The sequence below is a fragment of the Tamandua tetradactyla genome, chromosome 3 (genome assembly GCF_023851605.1).
Source record: "Tamandua tetradactyla isolate mTamTet1 chromosome 3, mTamTet1.pri, whole genome shotgun sequence".
Lineage (NCBI taxonomy): Eukaryota > Metazoa > Chordata > Mammalia > Pilosa > Myrmecophagidae > Tamandua > Tamandua tetradactyla.
Window position 1 is genome coordinate 165,271,805 of NC_135329.1, and position 9,714 is coordinate 165,281,518.

Below are 9,714 nucleotides of genomic sequence, written 5' to 3' on the forward strand. Positions count from 1 at the left end.
GATTTTTAGGGACACATATATCACATTATTGCAGAACTGACTGTATATCCAACTCTAAACTAATCTTTGTCCTAAAACTCATGCCATTTAACAGGTTACTCTAGTCAACAAATTTGGAGTTATCCTTGAATTGTCTTTTGTCTCTTAAACCCACCTCCGTTCCACTAGTAAGTTCGATTGGCTCTATTTTAAAAATATGCACAAAAGCCAACTTTTCTTTTCTCCCCACCCCAACCCTATAGCATAACCCTGGCTACCATAGTCCCTCTCCTGAATATTGCATTAGCCTTCTAGCTAGTGTCTTTGCCCTGCCCACTGCTGTCTGTTCTATTCTTCCCTCATCAGCCGTATTCGTACTAATAATGTAGTTGACATTAGGCTCCAATGTCAACATAAACTCTACTCAAAACCTTCCAACAGCTTCCCATGTCCCTCAGAATAAAGCCCAGAGTCTTTTCAGGGGCCTGCAAGGTCCTACAGGATCTGTGCCTCCCACTTTACTACCTTTAGACTAGTCTCCTGCTGTCCTATCTCTATCTCTACTGTCCTTCCGGGTGTTCTGTGAACATGTTAGGTTCATTCCTGCCTCAAGGCCATTGCACTGCTGTTCCTTCTGACTAGAGTGGTCATGCCCCAGTTGTCTACACAGTTTGTTCCTTCACCTCCTTAAACTTTTGCTCAGATGCCACCCTGTCATTAAAGCCTTCTCTGACCTTCTCATTTAGAATTGGTACCTCAAATCCCCAAGCCACAATGCTCGCTATATAACTTAATTTTTTATTATATTGCTATTAGGCATATCATATATAGTATTTCATGTATTTGTTAGTTTATTTTCTGCCAATCAGTGGTAGTTTTAAAACATTACTTTAAATTCTTTGATTCTTCTCTTGAGAAGTAGAGTCTGTGTCCCTTTTCCTTGAATTTTGGTGGGCATTTGACTTCTTGAACATTAGAGTATGGTGAAAATGACACTATGTGACTTCTGAAGCTAGGTCATAGAAGGACATACGGCTTTTTCCTTTTATTCACTGGAACACTTGCTCTTGGACCCCAACTACCCTGAGGCAGCCATGCTGTGAGGAAGCCCAGCTCAAATGGACTTATGTTGGTTTTGATGGATAGTATCAGTTGACCCCAGGCTTTGAGAAATCTTACACCAAGTATTAGATATGTGAGAGAAAAAGCATCCAGATCATTTCTGCTCCCAGCCAGCTCGCATCAAAACTTTTCTAGCACTTAATGAGAGTCCAGACAACATAGAGCAGAGACAAGATATCTCTGCTATGTTCTGTCTGAACTCTTGTCCCAAAGAATCCATAAGCGCAATTACACTTTCTGTGCTAAGTTTAGGGGTGATTTGTTATGCAGCCACAGACAAAGGAAACACTCATTAGAGTATAGCAACTTAATGCAAGGATTTTCTTTGAGCTATAATTCACATACTATAAGTTTCACCACTTTAAATTTTCAATTCAGTAGTTTTTAATATGCTCATCACTTTCTACTTCCAGAGTATTTTTATCAAGTCAAAAAGAAATTCCAGGGTGGGCCACAGTGACTCAGCAGACAGAGTTCTCACCTGCCATACTGGAGACCTGTGTTCGATTCCCGGTGCCTGTCCATGCAGAAAAAAATAAAGAAATTCCATATCCAATGACATTCATTCTCCATTCTTTCTCTCCCTTAGCCTGGTAAGGTTCTTTCTTATTACTATTTCTTTAATACCCAAAGCAGTGCCTGACATAAACTGGTCCTCAATAAATGTTGAATAGGGCGGGCCACAGTGGCTCAGCAGGTAAGAATGCTTGCCTGCCATGCCCGAGGACCCGGGTTCGATTCCTGGTGCCTGCCCATGTGAAAAAAAAAAAGGATAAAAAAATTAAAAAAAATAAATGTTGAATAAATGAGTGAATGAATAAATAAACCCATTTTACAGGTGAAGAAACTCTGGCAGGGAGAGAGATTCTATAATTTCCCCAAAGTTACATAACATGTATATGGTGGAGTTTGGACTAACATGCCATGACTTTCATATTAGGACTTTTTCCATGCACCGTCGCGCCTCTCATTAACTTCATTACCACCCACCTTGACCATTTTAATAGTCTAAGCACTCATTCATTCCTAAATATTTATTGAGGGCCTATAGTTGTTAGGAACAGGGACCCAAAAGATGAGGAACCCAGGAACTCTGCTCATGTAAATAAACAATTACAGTTCAATATGAAAGATATTACATGAGGATTTCCAGAGAGGAGGGAGTAATTAGTTTTCAATGGAGGGCTATAAGTGAAGGCTCAGAGAAGATGTGACATTTGAGATGTCTTGAAGGATGAGCAGAAATTTGCTAACAAAGGACAGAAGAACAGTTGGAGTCTTGGTCTTCTCTTCTTTCCAACACACAGATAACTGTAAGGGCAGGAAATATCCATCATTTTGAAAACAGGACTTAATCAACCAATCAGAAACATAAGCTACGCTAAATAGTGAGTATGGAATTACACAACCTGGTACTTATTTTTGTATTACAAATAAGCTAGATGGAGATGTGCATATCATTTCTCTTTTCTGGCCTGTTTTCTCATCTGTAAAAGGCAAGATAGTAAAAGATGTAGAATAGGTAATTCTTACTTTACAATTTTGTGATTCTAGGTCTTCTCTAGAGATTAAATATTTAACTGTTCTTCACATGATCTGTTTTCCAAGATCCTTACAACATACATGCTTTCCTTAGGATGAATTTGACTTTGTCAAAGTTTGTTTTAAAACATCATGCCGTGTAACAGCCAGAATGAATGCAACAGCCCAGAGGCGGTCACAACAGAGAGGAGACTCAGAGGCAATGCTGCTTTTTCCCTAGATAACGTACTTCAATCTGTGCAGCCCAATGCTTCATGAGCTGGTTTCCAGTCACATCAAAGTTTTTGAGTCCTGTTTCACAAGAATTTCTAGTTAATTCATCTATCATGAGTACTGTGTATTGTGAGTTTATGCAATTGACTGGACCTAAATGTAGGACTTGACATTGATTTGTGTTAAGTTTATCTTTGTATCCTCAGAAGCATCTGGCATAGTTAGTCAATAAACAGTTGTTAAATTGAATAGATTTTCATTTTGCTTTAGCTTGTCAACACAACTTAACAAAGCTTTTGAAGTTTTAAAATTAATTTATGTTAAAATTATAAATTATAAAGAACATTATTATGTCCTATAATGCTTAAGCCTTCCTACTTTAAAAAGTGATTTGAGATGAGAGCCTTGATTCTGCATTGTCTCTCAGCAGTGTGTTTTCTGTAAATCAAACAAGCATAATGAATGTGACCTGGAAAAGACATTAACCTGGTGTTTGTCACTAGCTTTCTTCATTTAATAGGCTCAGTCCTACTAACAATAGCACTGAACACTTTAAGATCACAAAGCACACAAAAAGCAAAAAATGGGGTCCGTGATGTGCAGATGCAAAAATATTACAAATAATAGCACTCATTGAAGGAGTGAGAGGTGCACATCCTCCAACGAGTAAATGCAAAATTCCTGAAGTGTTCTGTAAGGTCACTATTTGGCCCAGCACTCCACTAATTTTGAGTACTAGGCTGAATATCCAATTTCATATGAGGCCATCTTGCTTTTTGTGAAGCATTTTAAAAGTTGTTCTGAATCGAATTGTGGAAGGCAGTTCTGATGCGCTCACCAGGAAAAGACCCTCAGAGATCACCAGCAGCAGAATGGAAAACAGTAAGAGCCAGGAGCGTCAGATAGTTTGTTGGTATTGTTCAGTAAAATAAAATCACCATCTGCGTTGGGCATGGCCGGGAGGAAACACTTTCTGACGAAGGATTTTCCAGAGGACAATGACGATGCATTGATATGCAGGGGCTTCCTGAGAAAGTGGAATGCACCTTACAGAACTGCAGATAAGCGAGACATGGTGGTAAGCCAGTTCTGATTCAGTAGAAACAGCTCAACAGAATGGACTTGCATGCTGTACTAATCCATGTGTGTCTATCTGCTCCCACTTTTTATGACCCTTTCCCCATGTAAGGTGGAAACTTAATGCCAGCCAATCAGAACATTTCTTCACGTGCTTCTTCATTTGTCCTGCAGATGCTTCCTCTTTCCACATGTAGTTTGGATGCTGTCCAATTCATGAACTGTAAACTGCTCAGATAACCTCATGCAAATAACAGCCCATCTAATACCTTATTTTAACAGTATTAATTGTCCTTTTCACCCCAGAAGCTGTGCCCAATGTTTCCAAGGGTCTATCCCATAGGATAGAAGTCACTCAGTTTTTTTCCCCCTTCGCCTTGGCAGATGGAGGGTTATAAAGAGGCAGAGCCAAGAGGGACAGAGGACTCTAATGATGGCATTTTCTGGCATTTTTTTCCTTTAATTTCGTGCTTTTGAAAAACCTGCAGGAGCGACTGCATGTAAACAGACCTCTCCCACGGATGTCTGGCCACCACTGACTCTTTGCAGGTGTAATCCATTAAGTACCTTCTATAGAAAAGGACACAATGCCCCACAACGCAGAGGGCCAACATTACAAAAATAAAACACAACCGGAATGGGGCAGTGGAAGAATAGAAATCCAAACAGCCTCTCAGGGCAAAGGGCTCTTTGTTATTTATTTTTTCAGAAGCGAGACTACCTATCAGGAGCCAAGGCTGGTGCTCATGGTTTTCTCTCCTTTTTTTTCTCCCCCCTCAGGAAGGCAACCATTCAGGCAACAAGCAGGCTTTTATCCCTGGCTTCTTATCGTTAACCCGAGGAGCCTGTGCTGTAAATGAGATTTGGAGCCATGACCAAAAAGGCTGTTTCCTTAATGGAGTGCCTCCTTTTTGAAGTTATGCCTCCCTGGTGGAGCCTGACGCTGCCTGGTCCCCCCAGCCGAGATCACTCATACGTAAAATCTCCTGCACACCAGAAGCAGATGCTCGGGGGCATGGAGCTTTTTTCTTTAAGGCCTTTTATAAGATTCCTCAGTTCTCCACGTGTCAGGCAGGTGGAGGGAGGGATACTTTTCAGAAAGGCAACTGATCAAAGGGACCAAGATTTTAGACGCTATGGGGCTTTCCTGCTGGATACACCTCAGTCAAGATTCGTCAGGTTTTTTTTTTTTTTGAGGTATCCTGGACCCCGATGGCACTTCCCATGCTTTGTCTGCCTCCCCTGCCTAGCACCACTTCTCTCTTAGTTCCTGCAATCTGTGGAAATTAAAAATTAATATTCTCTGAGATAGCTTCATCTCTGGGTTACTTAGAGATGTACGAGGCTGCTAGGAGCTCTGGTAGGATATTCAATAGATGAAGCAAATGCTCCATTTGGAGTTGATTTTGGAAAAAGGGGTATTTTAAAAAAATCAACCAAGCTCACAGCATGGAAGAATTATTAAATGATGAGCCCAAATGACTATTGTAATGAGGAAATACCAAACATAAGAGCAAGATTGTCATGGGAATTAAATAATATAGCATGTGAGAAGCCCTTGGCACAAATGTCTTCAAGAGCTCAAAATACATATTATTAGTTTATTATTGCATTATTATCCCTGTGGGTAGCAATCTGTAAGGCTTTACAAGTTCTGAGCCTGATACTGAGAACGCCACCACTAATGCCTCAAAGAGTCAGGGCTCGGCCAGCTGTCACAACGCAAATATACCCAGGTGGAGCAATGCTAGACAGTTTTCAATCACGTAAGTACTGCCCGTTCTGTTCCGTCACACCCTGGACCACTCCATACCGCATTTCCAACTTCTTATACCATTTTCTCCATGCTTATCAGCCCTTTCCTATTTTTCACCCTCTTTCCTCCCTGGCGTTCTGTCTCTCACACTCAGCAACCCCCCCACCCTCCACCCCCGATTAATCCGATTGTGTGGATTTTTTTTCTCTTCTTCTCAGGACTCTGAGCCCTACAAAGAAAGTGTTGCTGTTCAGACGGAGGCCACCACCTCATGGATTTCAACGTCAGTAGATGTCAGTGCTGCTGGGGATGCCTGTCCCCGGTTCACACAGTGGGGGTTCATGCTCCTCCTACTTGCTTTTCAGCAGATGATCTGCTCTGTTTGTTAGCCGAGAAAATGGAGTTCACTGTGCAGAGAACCTTCCACTTTCCCACCTGCAAACTTAACTATACCCAGCCTCGTTCCCACCTCATCCCCAGGGTTCAGTCGCTTGTGTCTTACACTGTACTGCAGTTCCTAAATGTATTTAATCATGTCTGTCTGTCTCTCTCTTACACACACATGTGCAAGCACACCTACACAAACACACATCTTCCTCCATACTCCTTTCATCCCAGCTTTTATCCTCTCTCCTTCCCTTAGCAGCCAATCCTCCTGAAAGGCTGCAAATGTTATCTCCATTTTCTCACTGTGCATTCACTCCTGCAGTCTGGTTTCAGCCTGTATCCCTCCACTGAATTTACCTCATTGCTAGTGTGAGTAGGCTCTTTCTAGGCTCTGTGTTATTAGCTCTATTGGTTGCATTTCCTGTTAACTTTCTCAAACCATCTCTCCTCTCAACTTCCATAACAGCTCTCCATATGGTTTCCATGACAGCTCTCCATACTGGTTTCCATGACAGCTCTCCATACTGGTTTCCATGACAGCTCTCCATACTGGTTTCCATGACAGCACTCCATACTGGTTTCTATGATGACAATACATATTGGTTTCCATGACAACACTCGATACCATTTCTCCCACCTCTCTGATCACTCTTTCTCAGCCTCCTTTTTGGGTGTCTCTTCCCAAATTTTTCTGTCCCTTAAATGTTGATGGCTCTCCCTAGGTTCTGGCATCAGCCTATTTCTTACTCCATACTGCTTCCCTGATTATCTTATCTTCACCCATGGCTTTAGCTGCCATCTTACTCCAACTCAGATCACTCCCCTAAGCGTTAGACCCATACAGCAACTGCCTAGATGTCTTGTAGGAATCTCAAAGTCATAGTCTTTTTAACCAATTCTACCCCATATCCTCTTACCCAAACCACACTTTGGTCTCCCATTTCAAATTAGTCACCAGAGACAAGTGATTCTACCTTCTGCTCTCACCCACAGCCACTATTTAGTCCAGGAGGCTGTTTGTTCTTGCCTGGATTACTGCTACAGCCCCCAGTTCATCTCTCTGACTCTGATACTGCTGGGGCTCAAGCCACTCCCCAGACTGATCATTCTGAAACTTGATTTAAAAGACCCCTTTGGCCTCCTTGATGACCTCCCTTGCTAAAGACATGAAGGGCTGGGTCCCTGCAGCTATGACATCACTACGCGGTTCTATAGTGATGGTCCTATAGGTGAGTGGATCAGGGAGACACATGATCCACAATGGACAAATCAAATTCTCTCTCCTAAGAGTTTACCATGAGGGCTTAGGGATTCAAGACAGTCTTATTAGCAATTAAACTAAATAATATTCTCTATGCAATTTTTATCTTGTTCTGGTACCTTCTTTGAGTTTTCTAAGCTAAAAAATGAAAATGCAATATTTTTTCTAAGAAGAAAACAAAATTTTCTGTTGATTTAAAAATAAAACTCTAAGGTTTGGTCCCTATACTCTCAAGTCAATTCACATGTGATTGCTTACTTTTGCCAAACAAGAAGAATGGACTGAGCATAAGCAATAAAATATAATTAGATTGTCAGAAGATGCTCAGATCATAGAAATTGAGGGATTCCTCCTGTTAAATTCCTTTGTTATAGCTCCTCCTTTTCCTTTGCATTTCCTGTTAAGCCTTTAAGCTCCCAGAAAGGCAGTAGTAGTGGTTGGTTAAAAATCTGGGCTTTGGAGTATGTAGGTTCAGGTGTAGAGTCAAAGCCTACTGATAAAGTGATCATAGGAAAGTTAGTTAATTGCTTTGGGTCTCAGTTTCACCCTGTGTAAAAAAAGATATAAATGCTTCTTCACAGGGTTGTATCCATGTTTCAATAGCAATGCACAAATAAAGGATTGGCACAGATTAAGTGTGTAGTAAATATCACAATAAATTTATTTATGGACCAGCTGGGGGCCTTCTTTTTTGAATGGACCCGTTGTTGGTCTCTAGCCCATGGCTACCCTTCCTCCTGCCCCCCTAGTGAATCTGGCACTCACCCTTGGCTCTAACAGTCCTCAGTTTCAAGAACAGGGACTCTGAGGCCTGGGTATGGAACCTGTCCTTCTTTTCCTGGACAGGCTGTGCCTGGCGAGGGGATGAGGCAGGACTTGAGTATTTTGGCAAGCACCCAGAGTCTTGCTCCCAGACTAATAGCCCAAGGAGATGCAAGGCATACCAATATGGCCTTACGTGGTGGAGTCTTCCACCACCCCTCCAACCACATCCCCCACCCCTTTCCTGGGTGGCTTTCTACCCTCCAATCATACTGTCCTTTCACTCTCCTCCAGGCCCCCTGTGAATGTTCCTGTCTCAAGGCCTCTACCCCTCCTGTTTACCCTGTCTGTAGAGTCCTTTCCCCGTACTCGCGTCTGGCTGGCTTATCTACCTCACTCAGATCTTTGTCAAGGCCTCTCTTGGACACCCTCTAAGGTGGCTTTACTTCTTCAGGTAATCTCTGACGTGCTGCTTTGCATTCTCCATAGCACTTCTTGTTATCTAAAAGTATGCTAATTATTTATTTGTGTGTAGGCAAATGGGGCAGGAGCTTCCTCTTGTTCTTAGCTAGTGCCTAGCAGCAAAGAGTAAGGCATTCATTAAATATTTGCTGGATATTTAAATAAAATGGTAAAATAACTACCAAAAACATATAATATAAGCAATCAGACGAAAATACATGGACTTGAGGTTACCAGGGGAAGGGGAGGGGGGCAGGGTGAGTGTATGTTTCGTGTATGTGGAGTGTTTGTAAAAGAAATAAAATGCATGGACTTGAGGGCTTGAGAGAAACTATGGATTTGTGCTGACAAAAAGAAATAAGGTTAATCTAGAAGCAGGAGATGACGGTATAGTCTAGAACAACTAAGGCAAGTTTAGGCGACAGCATGAAGCCCTTCCTGGCTAAGGTAGAACTTCTCTCCTTTGAAGAAAAAGGGATGGAGAGATGATGCTGGTGATGGTGGTACTGAACCTAGGACTGCTGTGTACAACTCTGCAGCGTATGTGCTGCACAAAAGCATCATATTTTAAAGTGGTATGCACATTGGATAGTTTTCAGACATTATATCTCTAATGCTTATTTCTGTACCTTTCTCTCCTCTTCTCGTACTCCTATTATGCTGATGTTGGTGATCTTAGAAACCGTCCACATTCTCTGAGGCTTTGTTCAACTTTCTTCATCCTATTTTGTCTGTGTACTTCAAATTGCATAATCTCTATTGATCTATTTTCAAGTTTTCAAGATGTATTTTCAAGCTGATTCTTTGTCCTGCCAGTTCTCATTTACTCGTGAGCCCCTTTAATGAATTTTTCATTTTGGTTATTGTTCTTTTCATCTCTAGAATTTCCACATGGCTCTCTTTCTAAAACAGAATTTGCCTCTTTGTTGCTATTCTCTATTTGATATTATCATCATAGCTTCCTTTAATTCTCTAAGCATGGTTTTCTTTAGTTTTCTAAATGTATTGAAAATGGCTGCTTTGAAGTCTTTGTCTGCTAAATCTGACTTCTGTGCTCTCTCACAGGCCTGTTTTTTTTCCCCTTTGAATGGGTCATAATTTCCTGCTTCTTTGCATGTCTCATAAATTTTGGTTGAAAACTGGACATTTTAGG

The 9,714-nt window shown here is 41.5% G+C and overlaps 1 long non-coding RNA gene across 1 annotated transcript; it reads right to left on the bottom strand.

Annotated features, from left to right (window-relative positions):
• Window positions 1–2,263: 2,263 nt before the first annotated feature.
• On the bottom strand, window positions 2,264–7,246 carry LOC143676463 (uncharacterized). Its single transcript, XR_013172099.1, has 3 exons — window positions 7,051–7,246; window positions 6,434–6,657; window positions 2,264–2,412 (listed from the first exon to the last, which is right to left on the bottom strand). It is a non-coding gene; the product is annotated as an uncharacterized LOC143676463 (long non-coding RNA).
• Window positions 7,247–9,714: the final 2,468 nt, after the last annotated feature.